This window comes from Podarcis filfolensis, assembly GCF_964270895.1.
Source record: "Podarcis filfolensis genome assembly, chromosome: 13".
Classification (NCBI taxonomy): domain Eukaryota; kingdom Metazoa; phylum Chordata; class Lepidosauria; order Squamata; family Lacertidae; genus Podarcis; species Podarcis filfolensis.
Genome location: NC_139615.1, coordinates 37319244 through 37344760, shown reverse-complemented (window position 1 = coordinate 37344760; position 25517 = coordinate 37319244). Strand labels below are relative to the sequence as shown.

At 46.0% G+C, this 25517-nt stretch overlaps 1 protein-coding gene across 3 annotated transcripts in view; it reads right to left on the bottom strand.

Annotated features, from left to right (window-relative positions):
• The window catches only part of LRRC4B (leucine rich repeat containing 4B), a 149020-nt gene that overhangs the window by 68512 nt on the left and 54991 nt on the right, over positions 1–25517 (bottom strand). The window contains exon 1 of one of the 3 annotated variants that reach the window (XM_083582930.1): positions 879–1105. The exons of the other annotated variants lie outside the window; for them this stretch is intronic. The gene's annotated coding sequence lies outside the window, so the exon portion shown is untranslated. Of the gene's footprint in view, positions 1–878; positions 1106–25517 lie in introns of those variants that run through there. 3 annotated transcript variants of the gene reach the window in all.

Here is a 25517-nt window from a genome sequence, read left to right as displayed (position 1 = left end):
CAAACTTCTGGTTAACAGCAAGACACACTGGCCCATTGTACCACAGGGCTCTACATCTCATCAAGGTAACTCACGCCACACTACATTTTCTTAGTGCTCAGTTTGCCACGCCATCTGATCATTTCAATGCAGGCAATATATCACTCTAGTAAGCAAGCCAAGCCATATTCTGTGAGGGGGTCACACTGCCCTCCCCTCCATCCTGTGTCACAAGTCAGTGGGATGGGAAAGCAAGTGGGGGGCGGGCAGGGAGAGGCAGGATTCCTTTTAAAGCCCATAGGTCTCCATTCTGCCAGGACCAGAATAGCAACCCAACTGAACCACTGAATTTCACTGATGGAAATGTTTCCTAGGAGCGGGTTGGTGAGATGCAAAAGAGGGCAGGAGGCAGAGGAGGACCACAGGGTCTAGACCCCCCCCCCCTTTAAGAATTTCGAGGAAGCAGGTTGAAGGAAGCAGAGGGGATTGAGAGGTAACTAGGCCCAATGTGTGTGGAGGGAAGAGGGGCTTGGCCGACTGAGGAGAGGGCATAATAAGGTGGGACGTTAGAGGGTTGGAGGGGAGGGGGAGCTGCAGAAATCCACCAGTGTAGGGTTGGGAGTTCAAGGGGGTACGTTGGGGAAAGGATGCATGAAGAATAAGCAAGTAATATACTCCAAACCGTGGCGTGTGTGTGTGTGTGTGCAATGCTTGGATGGCGATGGAGGAGGCAAGGGGCGAAGGAGGAGGTGAGCCGAGTAGCGAGCCTCGCTGGTTCTGCTGCATCCTCTCCATCCCTGGTCCATCCATTCCTGCATCCCTGGTACCCAACTCTCTCTTCTCTCTCCCCCCCCCCCCGCCTCTTCCACCCGCGCCGCATCCCCATGGCAACCGCTCACCATCTCCTCCCTTCGCCTTTCCTCCTTCGCCACGGCTGTCGCGCGCTCTCCACCGCCACCCCCCCGCTCCGTCTCTTTCGCCGCGGCAGTGCAAAGGGGGAGGCGGGCGGGGGGAGGAATCCGCCTTCGCCCCCTCGACGAGCGGAGCCGAGAGAAAGGGGAAGGGACTCGGCATGCAGGAGCTGCCGCGGATGGATGGATGGATGGATGGAGGCGGGGAGGGAAGGAAGAAGGGAGGGAGGGGGGCAGAGGCGGAAGCACGGCGCATCCTCCCAGCGGCAGCGCGGCCAGGGGAGGGGAGATGGGGATGAAGGGAGGGTGGGCTTCTCTATCCTTCTCCTTCCCCCAAGCCTTTCCGCCGCCTCCCTTTCTCTCCTCCAATTCTCCTTCCGCCTTCCCTCCTTCCTCTCCCCCTTGTATGGCTCGCTTCAGCTTTTCATCCCTCCCCCCCACACTCGCCACCTCTATTCTTTCCTTCCTGCCCCTTCTCCAGTTCTTCTTTCTCCTCGCCCACCCCCTCCTTCCGTAAAAAATCTGCAAGCCCTACAACCGCCCCCCACCCCCCACTCCTTCCGAAAATGGGCATCCTTATCTCCCTCTCTCCCCAACCCCACGAATATCCCAGACGGGAAAAACCCTGCAGAAAGCAATTTGCATGTGCGATAATATTCTGGATGCAGGTTTCAGAATTGCCCAGTGCTTACTTGGCAGAGGGACTGAGCTAGGACCCATGGACCCTCTCCTCCAGCTTCCTGCAGCATGGTATATATGCCTTAAAACCACCCAGGTAACTTCTGGGCCTTCATATTTTACATCTCTTCTAGGCACATATGTACATTGCTATGTGCACCTCCCATTCTGCCTCTCAACCAAAAACCTGCCCCTTCCACAGGGATGCATCTCAATCAGGGGCGTACCTAGGGCTTGGATAGGTTGGCCCCTGGCAAGGGTGCAAGCCCAGGGTGGGGCACAAAAATCTCGCCTCTTCACTCTGTCTCAAGTGACCAGGAGCCCGCCCACCTCCTCTCCTGGCTAAGAGTTCAAAAGATCCTTGGTACGCCTCTGAACCTCACCTGCCCTGCCAGTAGTGATGTCCACATTCACTTCAAATACAGTGGTACCTTCAGGTTACAGACGCTTCAGGTTACAGGCTCCGCTAACCCAAAAATAGTACCTCAGGTTAAGAACTTTGTTTCAGGATGAGCACAGAAATCGCGCAGTGGCGGCGCGGCAGCAGGGGGAGGCCCCATTAGCTAAAGTGGTACCTCAGGTTAAGAACAGTTTCGTGTTAAGAATGGACCTCCAGAACGAATTAAGTTCTTAACCCAAGGTACCACTATAATAATAATAATATTATAATTATTATTATTTTTACCCCGCCCATCTGGCTGGGTTTCCCCAGCCGCTTTGGGCAGCTCCCAAAAGGATATTAAAAGCACAATAAAACATCAAACATTGGAAACTTCCCAATACAGAGCTGCTTTCAGATGTCTCCTAAAAGTCAGATAGTGGTTTATTTCCTTGACATCTGATGGGAGGGCGATCCACAGGGTGGGCGCCACTACCAAGAAGGCCCTCTGCCTGGTTCCCTGTAACCTCACTTCTCGCAGTGAGGGAACCACCAGAAGGCCCTCGGTGCTGGACCTCAGTGTCTGGGCTGAATGATGGAGGTGGAGGCGCTCCTTCAGGTATACTGCCCTACCCTCCTATCCGCCCCCCCCCCCATACAGGAGTGCCACAGAGGTCAAGCCCATTGCCCCTTGAGCCACCTCCTCATTCCCAGTTGATCTCTCACCCCCCACCATCGTCCTCCTTCACTGCTCTCCCCAGTCATCCTTTCTACCCCCCCCCTCCCTATTTGTCACACCCACTTTTCCCTTCATTCTCTGGTCACCTGCCAGAAGAGCAGCTGTTTTAGTCTGTTTTAGCAAATATAACAAAGAGTTCTGGCTGCAAAAGCTAAGAAAGTGATACATCTATTGCGGCTTGAGTTTCTGAAGGCAAAAGCCTAGTTTGTCGGATGTACAACGTACTGACTATGTATCTGGCCATCGGATGTCACGAAATGTCTTATCCTCCACCAAGCGAGTAAAGAATACCAGCTCACTCTTTAACCAACATCCAAAAATTAATTCATATTTGGTATCTGTTGGATTTGTATTTAACAAAGGCTCGTATTTTGATGCATTTTTTCTAAGTCTGTAAGATCTTTCAGCGAAGGTAACAAAATAATTTGAGTTAATTTGGGCACGCAAGATCACACTCTTAGCCCACATGAATTAATCCAGAATAATCGCCACCCCGTGTGGTTCTCTTCTTGCAAAAATTACATCTACTCAGTCACATGAAATGAGTTAACACGCAGGGGAAGAGCGTCACCCCATGTTTCTTTAACCACAAATTATGTTGACAAAGGGGTGGTTTAAATCCACATTTGGAGACGGGGGAAATTACAGTGAGTGTCTGGAAATCATACCACATTCACATTCACACACAGCCTTGCTGTTGTTCTTGGTGAAAAGTTTCTCTTAGAACCTAGCAAAACATGTGTCTTCAAAAAAAATATATATGTCCCCAGAAATGAAAATTTAAAAATCCAGTGCTCTATCTCTCCAAGATATTTCTATAGATGCAGGGTCATTCAGATCCCACTTTAGGGTTCTCACTCTCATTTCAGGGCAAATCGATTTTACAAACTTACACTGGTCTCCAACACATTTAACTGGCTTTCCCTCAAAGGTTCCTGGAAACCAGAATTTAGTGGAGAAGCTGATAACTCAGTAATCAGAGGAGAGGAGATGGAACGGCTGTCAAGTCACCTGTAGAATAGATTTGCAGAAGGGGGACTTGCTACAAAACATTGCAGCCTGGAATGCTCCTGCCGAGAGTGCCAGCCAGCCACGCTTCTCCGCGCCCCCAGTTCCATTCCTCCTCACCACCATTTTTTTCTTCCATCCCTCCCAACAGTCAGTCAGCCTTCTGTGCCCACTGAGCACACTCAGTCCGTCACTGGGATGCTCTGGGGTTTTGGGGGTATGTTTTTAACCTCGGCAGGTTATGTGGAGCATAGTGGTGCATCCAGAAAACTGCTACCATATTTGCAAAGCTAAGCAGGGTCTGGTGTGGTTTCTAATTGGATGGGAGACCACTGCATTGCAGGGGGTTGGACTAGATGACCCTTGGGAACCCGTCCAACTCTACAATTCTGTGATTCTATTCTATAAAACTGGGGGTTCCCCCACCAAGCCTACTGATACCTCCCCTTTGGTGGATAGGTGGCGCCAGTTTGGTAGCAGTAGGCTTGCCGTATGTCAGGAAAATTCCCGATACGCCCTGGCTTTCGGGTGTAAAAATGGTGCCAGGGTCATGATGGAGTCACAATGCCCCTGTGACTCTGGACAAACAGAAGCAACAGAGCATGTGCTTCTCCAATGTCTTTATTAGAGAGACATTCGAACTAGCCTCATCTTACCATGAATGTAGAATGCATTTCAATTAATTATGATTTTATGTAAACTGTGTTATTTTTACCATTGTTAGCTGTTCTGAGCCTGGCTTAGGCTGGGGAGGGTGGGATATAAATAAAATTATATTATTATTATTATTATTATTATTATTATTACTACTACTACTACTGCGTAAGTACCCAGGGCACACAGCACAATTCTATACCTCTCTGCTGCTTTCAGATACCAACCCTGCTACAACATGCAACGTTGCCAGATTCTGCACAGCAGCGCTCAAAATCCATCGGATGATGACTTGTGCCACAAACTGGATATAATGAGCACTCGTATTGGAGTGCTCTGTAGGCTGATAGCTACAGTCTTATATGTACTAATTTTTTATGAACTTTCACTCTTGTCTAATGTTCCTAACCCTTCTTTTAGACTCGCTTAGCTTCTTTTATATAGATAGATGATGACAGATAGATAGATAGATATAGATAGATAGATATAGATAGATGATAGAGGTAGAGAGATAGAGAGATTTTCCATTTTTAACATTCACATAACATCTTATTCCTTTTTACATAACTTTTAGCTCCGCAGAACCACTCGACTTCTCTCCGTCTCGTCATCTGGTTTTCACATGCTTACATCGTATTTCTGCACATTTATATCATCACAATTCTACATTTATTCCAATATATTTTTAAACTTTAATGAAATGTAAAAAAAATTCTTCTAATAAATGTTGCAAGATTTATTGCAGTCCTGCTAGTGTTTTAATATGTTTACAATAATTGTCTATATATTGAATGAATTTACTCCAATCTCTCTGGAACGTTTGGCCGCTCTGGTTTCAGATTTCCCCCGTCACCTTTGCTAATTCTGCATAGTCCATCATCTTCGTCTGCCATTCTTCTAGACTCGCTTAGCTTCTTTAGGATTCATATAGACTTTTACATATACTTTCTGTATTAACTCCTTTTAGTTTTTTTAGAACTTTTGTTTTTGTTTTTTTAGATGTTAAATGATTGTACCCCTCCTTCCTTATGCTGATCTACGACCGTAATAAAGATGTGGGGGGGGGGGTTGCTGAAGTGGCAAAATGTCAGGGAAAACTGGATGTATGGCAACACGATGGCAAAAGCAGTGGAAACAGCTCCAAATCACTATTAAAATTACTATTTTGGGGGAGGTTTCCCAAACAACTTGAGTTTGTTCCCAAAGAAAGCTCAACAATTTTGGTGGGTTTCTTAACAAAAACAAAATACTTTTTGAAATATGGCAACCCTAGGCAGCAGTGTGGAAGCCATTTTGGTATCTCTGCTCTTGAGCAGCTGCAAATAACATCTGAAGGAAGCAAAACAAACCAAGCAACACCCCCCCAAAAAGAAACCATGGAAGGAAAGGAACCACATTAATTAATTCTTTCTCCCACCCATCCACATAATTTGCTTCCTTCAGATATGTGTGGCGGGGGTGAGGAGAGAGACGGTTGTGTGTTGCCCCAGGTGGACAGGAAATATTTCTTCTGAGTCCTTAACCTGCATGATTTGCGGAGGGTCTGGCCAGCTGCCTCTCCCGTACAAAGTGAGCAGGTTGGGATTTTGGATAGGTGCATGAACACAGGTATTTATTATATGAACAGTACACTGTTAATTTAATATGGCTTTTGAAATGTTTCTTATTAATGTCACTGTATCGATTCCTATTTGGCGCATGGTTCTGAGATGCTTTGGAATGCAAAGCAATGAGGGGGGGGTTCTAAATAAATAAATACATGTTAGTGGGCCCCGGCCAAAGTTTCCTCCATCAGCGAGGCCTAGCAGGCTTACCTGGCTGGTGAGGCAATGCTTCAACTTAGCACTGGGCATCTGCATCCCAGCCACCTTTTGAGTTTTCCACAATGCAACTGTTGCAGGGAAACCCCCCCCCCCCCATCGTTCAGTTTGTACCAACACGACACACACACTCACACACGACATATGTGACGTTTCTGTTATAAATTTATAGTAAATCAACCGTACATCGGATTTACACCGGTCCACTTTTATTTTGCTCCATGAAGAAAGGACTATCAAAGGGGATAGGTTTGATACAGGGTGGCCATAATCCCTTGAGCATACCAGCATGTACACAGGAGCCCTGCCCAGTTGTTATGCCAACTCTGATGGTCTTAGACAGAAGACCATCAAGGTCACAAAGAACTTGCATATGGGAGTGGATTCAGCGCAGACTGGAACAAAGGACAATGATCAGCTCTTCCCTCTGGGGGCAGGAAACTGCAAGCTCCCCTTTGTCACCTGGAAAGTACTCATGAGGAGGGGGAAAGAAGGAACCAGCCAGGTGACAAAATACTCAGGTTACCTCCACAAACCCCTCCCGCAACCCCTCCTTTTTGTGATGTATCAATGATGTAGTCATGTTGTAGTTCTAGGGGTGTAGCTTGGGGGATTAGTAACTAATAAAAGTTGGGGTCTTCTTTTGTTCTGGGCTTCCATCTTGCTTCATCTTCTTGTGGGTGGGACTCCTGTCGCGACAGTTTCCAATAAAGGCCAAGCCTACAGGCTGCTGTTTTGCTCCAAATTGTCCTGGTTGGTGTCTTTGTTTTTTGCCCAAGGGAGCCCTCGGATTCCTCCGTTAACCCATCAGAGAAACGTTATGCAAGGGGCACTGTGTGAAACAACAATAATATAAAAAGTAGCTGGAGCCAGCTGCCTGGTGCTGCTCAGAGAGCTGGGTCAGGAAAATCAGCTACGTTGATTGGCTGAAGGACTTGGTCCATGGTTCTGTGGCCATGTGACTTTGCTGTGAGGGGAAGAAAAACCATTATCAGCTGCCTAAATTACGTGGTTAATACCTCTTTGCAGACAGAGCAGAACCATAGCTGTCAACGTTTCCCTTTTTTTAAGGGAAATTCCCTTATTCCAAATAGGATTCCTCACAAGAAAAGGGAAAAGTTGACAGCTATGAGCAGAACAAGAGCCAAACACAGGAAGAAGCGAGGCCACCAGCCATTGCCAAGGTGGTGCCCTTGAGATGTTTTGGACCACAGCTAAGGCTAGTCCTCCAGTGGCGGAGGCTGCTCTAGCAACACTCGCCAATTTTCACGACAGCCGACCTCATGGCGGCGGGAGAGGAATGTTCAACACCCAGAAAAGTGACACAGGAGATAATGATGCAAAGATGTCTAGCTAGCGACTCTCCGCTGGGAACTGATGATGGACAGCAAAGAGGAGAGGGCTGGAAAGAGGTTAATCATCTGAGGTTAAAACCTTCCACTAATTTGTCTATCACTTCCCGTTCCCAAGCCATATAATTTCCTTCTTTGCTAGGATTAAACAAAATATGAGGAAGGGGGAGAGGATAAGGGGCGGGAAGCATTTCTATGATAAATAAAAGCACCCACGTACTTAATTTCTACCCTGTGGGTATTTAGGTCCTCCTAGACTGATTACAGTGTGGCGGGCGGCTGTCTTGCAACATGTCATTGATGCAGTAATAGTACATTTGTGGTGGATTTATCCTGGATCATCCACACATCATTTTGCTTTAGTAATTGCCCTGTGATGCTTCCCCAACGTTACTGCCTTACTGGCGGGGCACAACAAACGCAAAACAACAGCAACAAACATTTGTGGTATGAAAACTTGCAGGATTTCAGGAGGAGCTTAAAGGACATGCACTGAAAGGCAACAAAGCACTACGTCCACTCAAAAAGTTTCTGCAAGCGCAGGAGTGCCAGCTGGGTCCCGCAACCATGGGTGCCTGCAGCCGTGGGTGACATTGCAGCATGGACCGAAATTTGTGGGCTCCCAGCCCCTTGGTGGGGAATTTTGTGGGTGCTTGAGCCCCCAGGGACCCGGGGAGTTGGCACCTATGTGCAGGTGCGAACAGTAATCACAGAGAGATGGCGTATAACCGCCGCAATATCATCATGGGCACCTATCATCATGAATGCACATTGAAAAGGAGGGTTTTATATCGCTCACTTGCAGGGCTGTTAACACAGGCCTGCAGCAGGGAGGTTTTCCCCCCTTTGTTTTCCCCCCCTAAACAAAGGGAAGACAGGGAGGAGCGGGATGGGGGTTGCATTATGCACAGTGCGCTGTTAATTCACAGCACCGGAACACACTGCAAAGGTATGGCCCTACTACAAACCACAAACGCCATTCTCCTGGCCATTTGTTGCTGCCCTCAGGTTAATGGTTAGTGTCTGAATCAAACATAAGCACTTGGCCTCTTCCCAAGGTGATGTGAGACCAGGCAACCTCTTACACCTGGAATGAGAGCAAGAGAAGCTGGTGAAAGGGAAAATGCAATGCTCTGGGCTTTATTTGTTTGTTCTGGTACCCATTATGGGGAACTCCTTCCCTTAGGAGACTCATTAGGTTGCCTCCCTCCCAGTTTTTATAAAAGCAGCTTTCATCCCACAGGACATTTGAAGGTGGTTAAAAGCAATTGTTGGGTTTTCATCTGGTTGTTCTTAAGGCTGCCTAATATTATTACGATTTTGACCTCGTCTGCTGTCTGGTGCTATTTTTGTGTTTTGTTGCCTTTGTCGCTTGCATCACGGAGCCGGTTTTAATCTTGCATGTATTTTATATCTGAACGGTGAACTACCTTGGGAAATCCTTATGGGGGAGGAAAGATGATCCATGGATTTAATTAATAAACATATGAATAATAAAGGAGTGCATCTTTAATTGATATGAAATGGGGCGTGGGGCCAAATTGCACCTCGCGTGCGCAGAACGTGGCTTTTGTGCAGACAAGTGTGGCTTGTGACAATGGGACAAATGAAAATAATTACTAAGCTACCATAGGGTGCAAAGAGGATTGGCCAGTGAATTGTCAGCCTGTTCCGTGACTGTGGTTAAATATTGCCAAACATTACATGAAGCTAAGAATGCCACTGGGAATGTCCAGATAATTGTATCCTCTTCTTATTGATTTATTTAATTTAACAGGATTTATTCATCAACAAAACCTATAAGAAGATTACATAAAATATTAAAGATACATTAAAATTGCCCATAAAATCTGACAAGCTGACCTAAAAAATGTTTTAAAATATAAATAAAATCAGCAATTAAAAAAATACATTATAAAATAAATTAACATTTTAAATCACATCTCAAATTTACTTTTGTCTTAATAAGTCAGGATTTGAACAAGCCTTTCACGGAAGCATAGAAGCATAGAATTGAAGGAACCACAAGGGTCATCTAGTATAATTCCCTGCAATGCAAGAATCTTTTGCCCAACATGGGGCTCAAACCCACGACCCATGCGATTAAGAGCCTCACGCTCTGCCAACCAAGCTCCTCTTTCAATCGCTTATGCAGTCCCTTTGATTCTCTCTTCGCAGCGGAAGCCAACAACCAAGAGGCCTTCCACTAGATATCGTTTGCAGTTTCGTTTCAACTGGGAAACTGTGGTTAACAGTTTCAAACAGCTTCTCCTGCTCTGGAGGGTAGGACTTGAACCAATGGCAAGTCAGTAATAAAAAAGTAATAAAATAAAATAAAATAAAAATAAAATAAAATAAGATAAAATAAAATAAAATAAAATAAAATAAAATAAAATAAAAAGTAATAAAAAGTAATAAAAAAGCATAAGCTTTTATGGGCTAGAGTCCACTTCAGCAGATGTATCGAATGAAGTGGACTGTAATCTATGAACATTCATTCCAGAACAAATCCATTTGTCTTCAAGGCGCCTCAAGAGTCTTCATTGTCTATGCCAATGCAATGTTGAGGACAACATCTGGAGGGTCACAGCTACCTAATCCGAAAAAGCAATGTTTTGTGGCAAGTCCCCACTTGTTCTCTCTCTAATACCAAACTTTAGTGATGCTGTTCGGAAATGAAACGGGGCCAAATATATATATATAGTAGTTTCTGCATACTTAGGGGACTCCCTAGGTGGGCAGAAGTACAGTGGTACCTCGGGTTAAGTACTTAATTTGTTCCGGAAGTCCGTACTTAACCTGAAACTGTTCTTAACCTGAAGCACCACTTTAGCTAATGGGGCCTCCCGCTGCTGCCACGCCGCCGGAGTACGATTTCTGTTCTTATCCTGAAGCAAAGTTCTTAACCTGAAGCACTATTTCTGGGTTAGCGGAGTCTGTAACCTGAAGCGTATGTAACCCGAGGTACCACTGTATATTAATTTGTACATTAAAATAATAACAATTAAAAAAGAAAGCATGAGTTCGAATGGCCCAGAAGGACCCATGAACAATAAGATTCTGACATCAGGAAGAACTTTCTGACAGTAAGAGCTGTTCAGCAGTCCAGCGGTCTTCCTTAGGAGGTTGTGGACTCTCCTTCCTTGGATGTTTTAAAGCAGAGGTTGGATGGCTACCTGCCTTGTATGATCAATCTAGTTGAGATTCCTGCATTGCAGGGGGTTGGACTATTTTCTGAGAATCCTCCAGAAAAATAATCTCTCAAAGGACCTGTTGATGGCATTTTACCATTGTACTGTTGAGTGTGTATTAACTTATGGTCTGTGTGTGTGGTTTGGGAGCTGCACGGTCAGGGGAAAAACAATGCTGTCCAGGGTTGCAAAGACTGTGGAGAAAATAATTGGGTGCACTCTTCCCACCTTAGATCAAATCTATGCTTCCAGGTGCCATAAGAAAGCTGCCGAGATAGTGCAGGATAGTGCGCACCCCAGAAATGATCTCTTTCAGCTTCTGCCTTCTGGAAGAAGGTGTAGGGTTATAAAGGCCAGGACTAGCCGCCTGAGAAACAGTTTCTATCCAAATGCGATTTTGGTTTTAAATGCAGTGTAAGGTAGTCTTTTTGGGGATGTGGGTGAAGCTGTGGGTTAAACCACAGAGCCTAGGACTTGCTGATCAGAAGGTTGACGGTTCGAATCTGTGCGACAGGGTGAGCTCCCGTTGCTCGGTCCCTGCTCCTCCCAACCTAGCAGTTCGAAAGTACGTCAAAGCGCAAGTAGATAAATAGGTACCGCTCCGGCGGGAAGGTAAACGGCGTTTCCGTGCGCTGCTCTGGTTTGCCAGAAGCGCTTCGTCATGCTGGCCACATGACCCGGAAGCTGTACACCGGCTCCCTCGGCCAATAAAGCGAGATGAGCGCCGCAACCCCAGAGTCGGCCACGACTGGACCTAATGGTCAGGGGTCCCTTTACCTTTAAGGTAGTCTTTATACCTTGAGTATATTGTATACAATTATGGGGTATCAGAGTTTTTAGGGGCTAACTAGGCTGGGATAGCTGGGATAGCAGGCTTGTGGGTTTTTGAATGTCTGATGTAGATTTTTTTCAATTTCGTTGTTCTGTATGGGACAATGACAATAAAGAGTATCGTATCGTATCGTATTTATCTACTTGCATTGGGATGCTTTCGAACTGCTAGGTTCAATTCTACAATTTTATGAAACTATGACTTCATATGCTGGCTTTTTCAAAGCTGTTCGCCATCGTTTTCTGGTTCAGGAAAGAAACGGGAAACTGAAGGTAATGGATGGTTTGTTCCAGACTTCCCGGTTTGTTCACTTGCTTTGTGAAACAGAGGAGCAAATGGGTTGCATTTGTAACCAAAGGCCTTGCTCATACCTCGACTTTTTAAGTCAAGATATGACCATCCAAATATGGTCAATGTATACGTGGCAGCACACTCTTTTTATCTCATTGTGATGTCATTTGTTAGAAAAGGCTGCTTCTCCCCGCTGCCCCCCAGCCTTGCAACAGTCAGGGGCACAGCTAGCAGTTTAGCAAAGCTCCTCCTACTGGTCAACTGCTATAACTGCAGGCAACTCCAAACAGAAAGAGGAACACAAAGGATGGCAGTTCCTGCCCAGGGCCGCCATCTTGCTTTCTGCAAGAACCAAGGAGTAAATCTGCCATGTGATCCGGCTGGCTTCCTTTATATAGTCCCTTCGAGGGACTGGACTTGGGCCTTGAAACTTCTTTGCCGCCGAAAAGGTTGTTTTCATTATTTTGCAGTAATGGTGGACTAATTTGTTTCTGTAATTTGCATAGCTGTCAAACCTGTCCGTGATCAAAGTTCTTATTTTGCAGCTGTTCTTATCATGTTAGAACTTCAACAACAACAACAAAAGGCAATCACCGGACAACCTTTGCCCAACCAGTTGAATAAAAAAGTTTCCAACTGGTCAGATGAACAGCAATCAATGCCTGTGCTTCCAGGGAGCACAGCAGACAACTTGATATCGTTCAGTAAGTGAGGAGGTGAGTTTAGTAGAAGGGAGTACTGCAGGTCCCAAATAGGATCTTTATGGAAAGGATTTTGGCATAGCTGTCAACTTACAGATTTGAAAATAAGGGACCAGCAGCTCGAAAATAAGGGATCAGCAGCCAAAATAAGGGGCACAGGTATGTTCAACTTCTGAGCCCCTCCGAGCCAAAGGCAGAAAGCCCAGCCAGCAGCCAAAACGAAGCCTCAAGCTGTGGTTCCCACAGCGCAGCAACCCGGCAAAGGGGATGCAGCAAGGAAAACCACCGTCACCTCTCCGCTGGGAAGCGCTGAGCAAAGGCAAGTCCCCAGGCAACGCGGCCGATTTGATCGGCACAAGGCATGCAGGCTTCACCCCCCCCCAGTCATTCTTAGACTCCTTATTGGGTGAGCAACGCAGCCAAGCAACACAGTTGGAGCCTCCCTCCTCCCTGGCCGGCAGGCAGGGAGGGAGGGAGTGAGGGAGGGAGATGAGCTGCTTCCTTTGAAACCCAGGAAATTTAAGGGACATCATCAGTAAGGGACAGCAGTGGGACACAGCGCTGGGATAAGGGAGTTTCCCGCCAAATAAGGGACAGTTGACAGCTATGGATTTTGGTTGAGTCTGGAGTAGTAGTAGGTTGGCCACATGTCATAGAGGGGGAAGTGGTAGCTATTGCAGGATGTCAGTAGTAGCAGTAATTGTCTGTCTGTCTGTCTGTCTGCCTGTCTGCCTGTCTGTTTGTTTGATTGTTCATTCGCCACCCATCTGAGTGAGTTGCCCAGCCACTCTGCGCAACTTCCAACAAACTAAAATCATTAAGCACAGTAAAAGGTCAATCATTTCCCTGTATAGTTGTACCTCGGAAGGTGAATGGAATCAGTTCCGGAAGTCCTTTTGACTTCCAAAATGTTCGGAAATCCAAGGCGCGGCTTCCGATTGGCTGCAGGAAGCTCCTGCAGCCAATCAGGAGCTGCGGAAGCCCTGTCAGGTGTTTGGCTTCCAAAAAATGTTTGCAAACTGGAACACTCACTTCCGGGTCTGCAGCGTTCAGGAGCTAAAACGTTCGAGTCGCAAGGCATTTAACCTCCGAGGTACGACTGTATTATTATTATTATTATTATTATTATTATTATTATTATTATTCCCTCCAACATTTCTCCATGGTTTCCAATACTGTAGATTCCCATGGATTCTGAACTCCAGATTTTACTGAACTCTGTTTCCCATCAGCCCCAGCCAGCATTTCCAACAATATCTGCAAGACTACAAATTCCCTATCCCTCAATTTGATCTTGCACTGAAAGGATTGGGTGTGGATGATTTTTCTCTGCACACCCTGGCTGTGTGGGGGTGACCTCTGCATCGAGTGATCTCGAGAGCAAGAATCCTGGGTAAAACACAAAGGTCTCTTGCCTCTTGACAGCTAGCCTGAGGTATCGTGGGTGATGAATCCTTCCTAACCACAGAGGCTATAATGATTGTGGTGAAGCTGTAAGTTGATGACACAGGCAAAATCCAAGAATAGGACTATGTAATAGGGTTCGCCAATTGTCTTGATTTTTGTCAAGGCAGTCCAAATAAAAATTCAACGTTCATGGGTTCATTAGTAAGTTCTCTCCTCACCCTATTTCACAACTCAAGGCAATGTCTGGTAGTATTAAGGTCCATACAGAAAAGAAAAACAGACTAGGACTGAACAGTGGATAAAAAAGCAATAAAATAAAAAGATTATACACTCTGCTTGTGATCTGTTTGCCAGGACCAGCTCAGCAAAATGCTATCTGATAGGCTCCCCTGGTATCAGCACGTCCCTGCCATCAGCATCCCCTTTCCATGGACTTACTAGTGGTGGCACCACAACAATTTTTGCCACAGACAACTGTGAGGTATTTCCCCACAATGCCCCAGAATAACTTAGAATCATAGAGTTGGAAGAGACCACAAGGGCCATCGAGTCCAACCCCCTGCCAAGCAGGAAACAAACTTGGCTCTGGCTTGATGCGATTGGCCACAGCATCTGTAGAGCAGGGGGTGGAAGAGGGACACTTGATGTGGAATATGTCCCTATTTTCATCTGAGGAATGTTGGCAACCAGCTAGGCTAGTTAAACCACTAAGCCGGGATTCAATGGGCTAACAACAACTTCACACGGACGCTCTGCTATAAGGGAATGAACAAAGCATGGCAATTCCAGGGCATAGGAGCGACCACTGAGTAACAAAAACTGTGGCAGAATGAGGGGGCCACCTCAGGCAGCTGGTTTTAGAGGTCATGAAAGGGCAGCAAAGTGTTGACTTTATTTCACAGAATCACAGAACGGTGGAGTTGGAAGGGACCCCAAAAATAATCTAATCCAGGGTTTCCCAAACTTGGGTCTCCAGCTGTTTTTGGACTACAACTCCCATCATCCCTAGCCAGCAGGACCAATTGCCAGGGATGATAGGACTTGTAGTCCAAAAACAATTGGAGAAACACTGATCCCTGCAACGCAGGAATCTGTTTGCCCAATGTGGGGCTCCAACCCACGATTCTGAGATTAAAAATCGCATGCTGTAACAACTGAGCTATTTAATTTTATTATTGTTGTGTTTTCATTCCAAAGAAGGAGAGGGGCTTGCGAGATTTTGTGCTGTAACTTGGCCCCCCCTTAGGTGCTATGCCCCTTGTCTTGGAGCGTGAGGGGGCCACATCTCATCCCAGGCCACAGAGAGGTTAGGCTGGCCTCAACTAGAGCCAGGGCTTTTTCGGCTGCGGCTCCAACCTGGTGGAACGCTCTGTCACAAGAGACTAGGGCCCTGCGGGACTTGACATCTTTCCGCAGGGCCTGCAAAACAGAGCTGTTCCACCAGGCCTTTGGTCAGGGCGCAGCCTGACTCCCTCCTTTGGCAATCTTCACAGAACTTCAGCTTAATGGTTGCCATCAATTTGATTTTCATTAATTTTTATAATGAAATGTTTTTAGAATGTTGCACTATTTTATTGTTGTTAGCCGCCCTGAGCCCGGCTTCGGCTGGGGAGGGCGGGATATAAATAATTTATTATTATTATTATTATTATTATTATTATTATTATTATTATTATTATCTGCTGTTACCCAACAGGCTGGCCCTGCTCAGCATCACCAGTGAACATAACGTCCCCCCTGCCCAAGCCCCATTTGCTTCTCAATTTTGGGGGGGAACAAATGCAGTTAGGCAAACAGGTGCCACAGAAGACCAGGCTCCTCTGCCTTTAAAAGCCGTGGTGTCTGTGCCACCCACACAGCCTTCCTAAGCGAATTGTTCCCCAGCTCAACTTCTGCGCGTGGAAGTCTCAGGCCACGCATATCTCTGGTTGCCGAGTGAGAAGCAAAGAACTTGGCAGCTGCTTACAAACCCAGAATGTTCCCCAACCGCCACCCCTGCGCTGCAGTCCTCACAACCATCTCCAAGGATATGCAAATCGATCCAGTAACACATCGAGAACTATATTGAGATGCCAGGAATTGGGGCCATATGGAAGTCTGCATTTGAACTCCTCAGCTTGGCACGGCCTTCGCCAGCCTGGAGCGATCACGTCGGGAGTCGTAGTTTAAAACATCTGGAAAGCAGCACGTTCCTGGAAGCTGGGTTAGCAGGGGCCCAGAGAAGTGGAACGCCAGGTCCCTCTTAACTGGAAGTGCTGCCGGGGTTATTGGTCTGTTTGTTTCGTTCCTGTTTTTTATCATGTATTTGCGCTTTTACGTTGCATTTTTATGTTGTGAACGGCCCTGAGATCTGCAGATGAAGGGCGTGGTAATAATAATAATAATAATAATAATAATAATAATAATAATAATATTTTATTTATACCCCGCCCTCCCCAGCCAAGGCCAGGCTCAGGGCGGCTAACAAGCAATAATAAAAACAAGTTGAATGAATACAACTTAAAAACAAGATTCAAATACAACATTAAAATACTGAAACATTAAAATATTAAAATGCAGCCTCATCACAGGAGGAGAAAGGAAAAGAAAGAAGAAAGAGGGGGAGGGAATCAAATTGGCTCCAAGCCAAAGGCCAGGCGGAACAACTCTGTCTTACAGGCCCTGCGGAAAGAAATCAGATGCTGCAGGGCCCTGGTCTCATGAGGCAGAGCGTTCCGCCAGTGTTGAAAAGGCCCTGGCTCTGGTTGAAGCTAATCTAACTTCCTCAGGACCCGGGACCACTAGGGTGTTGCTATTTATGGACCTTGAGGCTCTCCGGGGGCATACCGGGAGAGGCAGTCCCATAGCTACGAGGGTACAAATGTAATAAATAAATAAATGGACCCGGGACATTCTGCATTCAAAGCACATGTTCTGTATTCAAAGCACATCCCATTATGGATGAAGAGGGGGGGATATCAATTTGGTTCATCTTTAAAGGCAAACCTACCAGATTTGCACTTTCTGACATGATCTGCAAAACAAGCTGCCCTTCAAATTTTGCACTTTTCCAAAGATTTCAATGCAATTCTCCAGCCAAGTTATGGTAATGTGTGTGTGGATGCATATGCTGGAGGAGGCATAGGCAAACTTGGCTCTCCAGATGGTTTTTTGGGACTACAATTCCCATCATCCCTGACCACTGGTCCTGTTAGCTAGGGATGATGGGAGTTGTAGTCCCAAAAAATCTGGAGGGGGGCCAAGTTTGCCTATGCCTGTGCTAGAGTATAGTGCACATGGAAACACATCTGTTAGTGAAAGGAACTTTTTTTAAAAAAACAACCAAACCATTATATTAGGAGGAATTGCTTTGAAGAAATGTGCGCTCTAGACCAGAGTTGCATACAAAAAATGTGTATATCAGGAGAAATTTGCCCTAAAATGCCAAAGGATTTTAAATAGGAGGAGGTTTTTTTGCGGGGAGAATTCACAAACAGATGTGGAAATGTGTTGAACTCAACTTAAGACTGGAAAAATGAGAAATGGGGAAACCGAAATCGACTAGATTTGCCCCTCCCTATCTACCGCTGAGTGATTTCAATATCAGGCTGTATCGTTTGCCCTCTGCCCTTTGACCTTTTAGGTTACGTTCAGATCCAACTGCTAAGTTTTACAAAGCCGTACGAGTGCGCTTTAGACAATTCCTTTCCTTAAAAAAACACACACACACAAGATAATACACATAACCCCAGGAGGTAGGGAAATAAAAAAATAGAACCTTTTGGGAAACAGAGAATGAAAATTGCGAGTCTGGTTAACGATGAGCAGTGCTTCCTAAGTAACAAGCTTAAGACGGCCGGTTCCTCCCACAAGTCTCTTCTGTACCTTAAAGACGTCTTGTTGGAACAATCAGTAAGTGCAATTATCCCCATGTGAGAGGTAAGGCGGAATGGGGGGGGGAGGATTGTCGTGTTGGCAGAGAACACTCCTTTCATGTAGGAGGCCCCAGATTCCATCCGCAGCATCTCATGTAAAAAGAAACAACCAACCAACTAAAAAAAAAAGGATTTCAGGAAGCTGCTCCTTTGTACCTGAGACGCAGACACAGAATGCACCTGTCATTTATGAGAACAAGTGCTGAAAATCACAGAACGGCCTCACAGAAGCAGGGAACACCCCCCAAGAACCAGCCGGTGTCCATTGTCCATGGTACTTAACATGAAACACTGTGTTCTGAGAAAAGATGCTTTTCTGAGAATCAGAGGGTGGTAAACAAACAGCATGACTGTCCATCATGCACACCCTTCCGAGTGTCTCTATTTTCCAGGGACAGTTCGGGAATTACAGAAGCCGCCCCAGTTTCTAATTTGATCCCGGAAAAGCCCGGTTTTTCCTCCCCTCCACATGTCGGAGAAAGATTTAAAGTGGTGGCCTGTGGGGGTGCAAAAACAGAGCCCTGTTTGTACTGAAAATAAAATTTCCCTGCACCAAATGAAAGAAATGGTGAAGCTTCCTATAATTTTGAAGGAAAATGTCACCAATCCACTCTAAACTCTTTCATGCCTCAGCAGCCAGATGCTTTTTAAAGAAACACAGGGGGTTCTTACTCCTTTACTGTAAATGGCGCCATACACCGTCTACTCAGAAGTAAGTCCCACTGTATTCAATGAAGCTTACTCCCAGATAACAGGGACTGTGCAGCCTTACACTGCCATCCTAAGCATTTTTACTCAGAACTAAGTCCCGCTGAGTTCACAGGATTTACTCTGATATTCTCCTGATTGTCCTCACAGTTCCCATTATTATTATTATTATTATTATTATTATTATTATTATTATTATTTCCCACCTTTTTTTCCTGAAAGGGACTCAAGGCAGCTTACAGCAAAAAAATTATTTCATTCCATTTATCTGTTGAAGGTGTTGTACATGATCCCTTCCCTTGCACACTTTCTCGTTGAAACCATCCTGTGAGGTAGGTTAGGCAATTGCCTCAAGGTGACAGGTGTACAGTATATGTGCATACAACATATATGTTTGAAACCACAAGATGTAATGCTGTAATATAATAAGGAATGCATGTCCAAAGTATAATACAAAAAATTATTAAGGAATTATAGACATTTATAGAATGTATATATAGTAATCACGCTTAAGTAAGAGCAATGTAGAGAAGCCAGAAGAGGGTGGAAGGAAGTTAATTTGGATAAGATATAGATTGAAAGGAGAATAATATCGTTAAGCTGTATTCTGTTTAAGATATTTGGAAAAAATTAATAAAAATTATTTGGGGGGAAACAACATATATGTTTGCAGCAAGATCAAACATGAGAGAAGCTTCCTGATGTAGAACATCATGTCCCCATTTTCATTGGGGAAATGTTGGAAGGGCATGCATCATGTTCATGTCCAGGAGGTGAGCTTCCACTGGACAGCTGCTGTCGGAAAGAGAATGATGGGCTGGAAAAGGGGTGGGCTACCTTTCTGCCCTCCCCTCCCACCCAAAGGCCAAATTGTCTTATTTATTTATTGAATCTATATCCCAGCCTATACCTGGAGGTCTCAGGGTGGTTCACAGAAAAGCTCACAATATATAAAATAAAAATAAAAACAATAACCCAATAACACACCCCCACCCGCAAAAAAGAACCATATTTTAAAAAGGCATAGGATGTCAATCAGGTCAACCAAAAGCCGGGTTCAAAAGGAACATTTTTGCCTGGTGCCTAAAGGTATATAATGAAGGCGCCAGGCGAACTTCCCTGGGGAGAGCATTCCACAGACAAGGAGCCACTGCAGAGAAGGCCCCGTTCTTGTGTTGCCACCCTCTGCACCTCTCGAGGAGGAGGCACATGAAGGAGGGCCTTGGAAGATGATCTCAGGGTCTGGGTAGGTTCATATGGAAAGAGGCAGTCCTTGAGGTATTGCAGTCCTGAGCCATAATGCAGCAGTCTGTGAGTGGTCAAGGTCTATATACCAGTGAGCATGGCTGGAAGCAGAGATGGCTGGGGCCTGGACCGGCGTCAAAAGAGGACAGGGCAAATTGATGGAGGTAAGGCTATCAGCCATGATGGCTATGCCTCTGCTGCCACAAAATGCTTCCCAGTATCAGTTGCTGGAAACCAATGGCCCATCTAATCCAGAATCCTGTTTTCACAGTGGCCAACCAGAGGCCAGTGGGAAACCTGAAAGGATGTCAGCACAAGACCACTCTTCCCTCCTGCAGTTTCCAGCAACTGGTATTCAGAAACATTCCTGTATCCAGCTGTGATACAGAAAACAGCCATCACAGCTAGCCGCCTCCAATAGCCTTTTCCTCTATCTAGGTAAAGGTAAAGGGACCCCTGACCATTAGGTCCAGTCGTGGCCGACTCTGGGGTTGCAGCACTCATCTCGCTTTACTGGCCGAGGGAGCCGGCGTACAGCTTCCGGGTCATGTGGCCAGCATGACTAAGCCGCTTCTGGCGAACCAAAGCAGTGCACGAAAACGCCGTTTACCTTCCCGCCAGAGCGGTACCTATTTATCTGCTTGCACTTTGACGTGCTTTCGAACTGCTAGGTTGGCAGGAGCAGGGACCGAGCAATGGGAGCTCTCCCCATCACGGGGGATTCGAACCACCGACCTTCTGATCGGCAAGTCCTAGGCTTTGTGGTTTAACCCACAGCGCCACCCGCAACCCTAGGTTTCCTCTATCTATCTATCTTTTAAAGCTGCCTAGATTGGTGGCCATCACTGCCTCCCATGGGAGCCAGTTCCGTATTTTAACCAGGAGCTGCGTAAACAATGCCTGCAAAGGATGCGGGAGGACATCCTTGGCGTTGGGTCTCTGAGCGTCGCGCTATTCCATACTTCGCAGCCTTGCCTCCTGCCTCCTACAATGTCACAGCAAGAAGCGTAGGCAATGCCTTACACAAGCGTGTTCAAGGGATTTGCAGCCCGGCTGTGTCCCCCCAAGGCAGAAGGCGTGAGACAGAAATGCTGAAGGACAGTGGGAGCAGGAAAGGAAAGAAAGGCTATGAAACACAGAACTGGCAAACCCCAAAGCTGTAAATATTAAGCGCTGGCAGATCAGAGTTTGAAATGTTATTTTCTAGCTTATGTGGGCAGATGCAAGTGAAACCACAGACGATGTGGGATTGGAGTGGGGGGGGGATCTCATCTCAAAGTGAGTTAATTAGGCAGCAAATTAATTATCCAGCCAATCGGCTCCCGTTGAGAGCTAAATGACCAGGGGGTGATCAGCTGGTGGGTGTGATCGATACTGAGCAAAGAGATGGTTGGGAAGGAGGCCAAGAGAGAGAGAGAACATGGAGAGAGAGAAAGAGGGAGAGACAGAGAGAGAGAGAAATGTTGAGAGTAAGGCCCCATTACATGTGGAAGGTGCGCTGTGACCCCCCACTGTGATGCCCCCCCTTTAAGAATCTGCTCAGCTATGCTCAATCAGCATGTGCTCAATTAATCTGTGCGCAGATCAGCCTTCTGTCAGAATCCCAACTCCAGACGTCACGTCCCCCCGATAGTGTGCAATCGAATGTGCATGCTAAAAGGCATATTCATACGCATGCCTCCCCATCCTATATTTAGGAAGGGTAGAGAAGAAAACATGCCTGGCAATGGGATTCAGCCTGTGTCCCAATGGCTTAGTCATCTCGAGAGCTCGAGACCCTTCCTAGCTGAGGCTGACCTATCTGCAGCATCAGCCAGCCAGTCAGAGAAGCCGGGCCGACGGCCAGCCTCGCGATTGGCTGCTGGTGCCTCTTAGGGGAATGAAATCCTGAGGTGTGGGTTGACACTTCCACAGCCCTGCAAGGCCAAGGAAGCAGTGGAGCATCCCCGGGCTGCTTTTTCTCAGGTCCCGTCGCTCTCGGATGATCTGACATTTCACAGGCGAAACCAGGAGGGCGTGTTTGTAGCACAGCTCTTCTCATGCCAAGCGGCCGTCGCCGGAGTCGCACAGCCAAACGCTCTACTCCGTCTGTTGTAACGGTGTGTTTATTTACTCTGCAGGATTATGTCACCTGCCAGTTCAAGAGCCAAGGCGGTACAAAGCATACCTGAGCACCTGTAGGGTATGAAATGGCAAGCTGTGTGCATCACATATTGCCTTAATGCCCATTAAGAGTCATTGACTTGCCTATGGGCCTTGGAGACAAGGTGGTCCCAGGGTATGGAGTGAAGAACACATGAGGCCACCACATTGCTGAAGATAAGCAGGTCAGGGTCTGATTAGCTCAGGCATCCCCCAACTCGGCCCTCCAGATGTTTTGAGAGCCAGTGTGGTGTAGTGGTTAAGAGCAGTGGACTCGTAATCTGGTGAACCGGGTTCGCGTCTCCGCTCCTCCACATGCAGCTGCTGGGTGACCTTGGGCTAGTCACACTTCTCTGAAGTCTCTCAGCCTCACTCACCTCACAGAGTGTTTGTTGTGGGGGAAGAAGGGAAAGGAGAATGTTAGCTGCTTTGAGACTCCTTAGGGTAGTGATAAAGCAGGTTATCAAATCCAAACTCTTCTATAATTCCCACCATCCCTCACCACTGGTCCTGTTAGCTAGAAGAAGAGTTTGGATTTGATATCCCGCTTTATCACTAACAATCTCTTTTCCCTTCCACCAAGTCGGGGCCAGTACTGAAAAGGCCCTGGCCCTCGTTGAGACCAATCTAACCACCTTGCGACTTGGGACCTCCAAAGTGTTGTTATTTGTGGACCTTAAGGTCCTCTGCGGGGCATACCAGGAGAGGCAGTCCCGTAGGTACGTGGGTCCTAGGCCACATAGGGCTTTAAAGGTCAAAACCAGCACCTTAAACCTGACCCTGTACTCCACCGGGAGCCAGTGCAGTTGGTAAAGCACTGGATGAATGTGATCCCGCTGAGCAGAAGCTTTCTGGGCTTTAGGAAGGAGGGGCCAGGCTTTAATACTTTAATACTCTAATTCACTAGGAACATTTAGGGGACTAGCCTAGTTCCCCTAGTCCACAGACCACATGCCGTTGCTCTATTAGAAAGTGTTCTCTATTTGCAGCCTTTCAAGCAGCCAAGTTAAAGGGGTGGGGAATCATAAAGAGAGCGAGAGCAGGGGCATTGAAGTTGCCCATCAAAAGTTGGCATCTCGACAACAGACTGAGCAGGTACAGAGGCCGCTCAGCACTATGGCGCGATGGACTGAATTTCTATTTAAAAACAGATTTGAAATTCACGGCATGTTGTACGCTGAAAGAGAATTATATGAAAACGATGTACCGGCGGTATTTGACTCCTAGTAAGCTAGCAAAAATGTATAAAACAAGTACAAATACCTGCTGGAAATGTAAAGAAAAAGAAGGTACCTTTTATCATATGTGGTGGTCATGTAAGGTAATAAAAGCTTTCTGGGAAATGATATATAATGAATAAAAAAATGTTTTAAATAACTTTTCTTAAAAAAACAACAACCAGAAGCTTTTTTTATTAGGAATTGTAGGCACCAATATCCCAAAGGAGCAGAAAAAAATATCTATGTATGCAGCAACAGCCGCATGGATGTTGCTAGCCCAGAGATGGAAAGAAGATAAGGTCCCCCCTTATCTTATTATCTTGGAGTATCTTGATTATCTGAAAAATGTATGTGAGGTGCAAACAACGCTAGTGGGGTTTCAAGAAGCACTGTAGAAACTTTTAAAGAGGTATTGCTGAAAGTAAATAGAAAAAAGGAGGGAAGACAAATGGCAATGCTATTAAAGAAATGCGCATTAAAGGGTAAAAATGGATGATTGTCAGGGAAGTTGAAGGAAGTCCAAAATATGAATTTTGTTAAAATCTGGTAAAATTTGGATAAATGATATGAATGTATGGAAAACTAATAAAAATTTATTAAAAAAAAAAAAAAAAGGAAAGAAGATAAGGTCCCGACCAGAGACGAATGGCAAACCAAGCTGACGGACTATGCTGAAATGGCAAAACTGACTGGCAAAGCTCAGAAACCAAGAAGACAAAAACTTTAAGAAAAAAATGGGGGAAATTTACCATTTATTTAGGAGACCACTGATGAAAACAATGGCAGGGTTTTAATAACACTTGTAATGTAACAATTATTATGGACAATATGGACAGATATAAAATATGGACTAAAACAATATGCAGTTGAAAACGTTGACAATAAGACCCATGTAGGGGATTCAGAGATTCAGAGAAATCACTAAATGTGGATGTTGATTTGGTATTGTTATAACTCTACGCTTGTAAAAATCAAATAAAAATTATCTTTAAAAAATGAATTTCTATTTAAAAGTATAGTATTTGTTTCTTAAATTTGCATCTATATATATAAGGACACACAAATGTTATGCAAATCTGTACCTTTTTGGGGGGGGAGTGATGCATCTTCTCTTTTTTAACAATGCATACATGGACACCCTAAGTAAGTGAAGGAGAACCAGGGCCGGATTTAGGTTTGATGAGGCTCTAAGCTACTGAAGGTAATGGGCCCCTTTATACGTCCAGCTGTCCTTCATCAACAACAAATTGTCACTGGTTTTTGCACTGAATATATGCTATATGGTAATTTATGGACCTAATAGGTATCTAAAGCTATTAGCACATGCTGCCATGCAACCAGACCATGCAGAATGTAGGCACCCTATATATAGAAAGGAGTAAAGCAGTGATATTTTAGGGAGCAGGCTAGCAGGCGGGGCCCATGACTTACATCATAGGAGCCTACACAACTCAAAACACTGTTGCTCTATGTAGGTTTTATTTTATTTGTTTTCTATCATATATTTTGGAAATGTACATCCAGGTTTTTTCCCTTTAACTTTTTTTGGGGCCCCCAAGAGAGAGGGGCCCTAAGCTATAGCTTGTTTAGCTTATACAGTCATACCTCTTGTTATGTTTGCTTCAGGTTAATCCTTTCAGGTTGCGTCCCGCGGCGACCCGGAAGTACCGGAAAGGGTTACTTCCTGGTTTCGCCGCTCGCCCATGCGCAGACACTCAAAATAACGTCACGCGCATGTGCAGAAGCGGCGAATTGCGACCAGTGCACGCGCAGACGCGGGTTGCGTTCTGCTCGTGTTGCGAACAGGGCTCCAGAACGGATCCCGTTCGCAACCAGAGGTACCACTGTACGTAAATCTGGCACTGAGCAGGGCACATCACCATCTATAAAGGGCATGGAGAGCTTAAGACCATGGAGCCCAGATGGGCTAAAATTACCAAACTGCGTCACTCCCCCCCCCCCCCGTCTGAAATAGTCGAGCGCAGGAATAGCTTTGCCACATGACAAGCTGTTTGCCTAGGCTGCTTCTCACTTGCACTTGCCATAGGATTCCCTCTGCTATTTATTCATCTAGGCAGCCTCTGCATTGCTGCCCTCCAGGTCCATGTTTGCTTACCCCTGACCGTTGGTCTCTCAGGACACTGAACTCTGCTTTGGCCGTCCTGTCGCCTGGCAACTGGCAACTGGCAAAACCCAGACCACCGCCAGAAGATGACAGAATGGGCCACTGCAAGCCAACAGTGAAACCAGCCATGGACCCTCGCCTGGGTATAGCTTCTGCCCAAGAGCTAGGCTGCTCCGTAGCTGAATAATCTGGCCAGGAACACGGGTTTTTCAGCAGTTCTG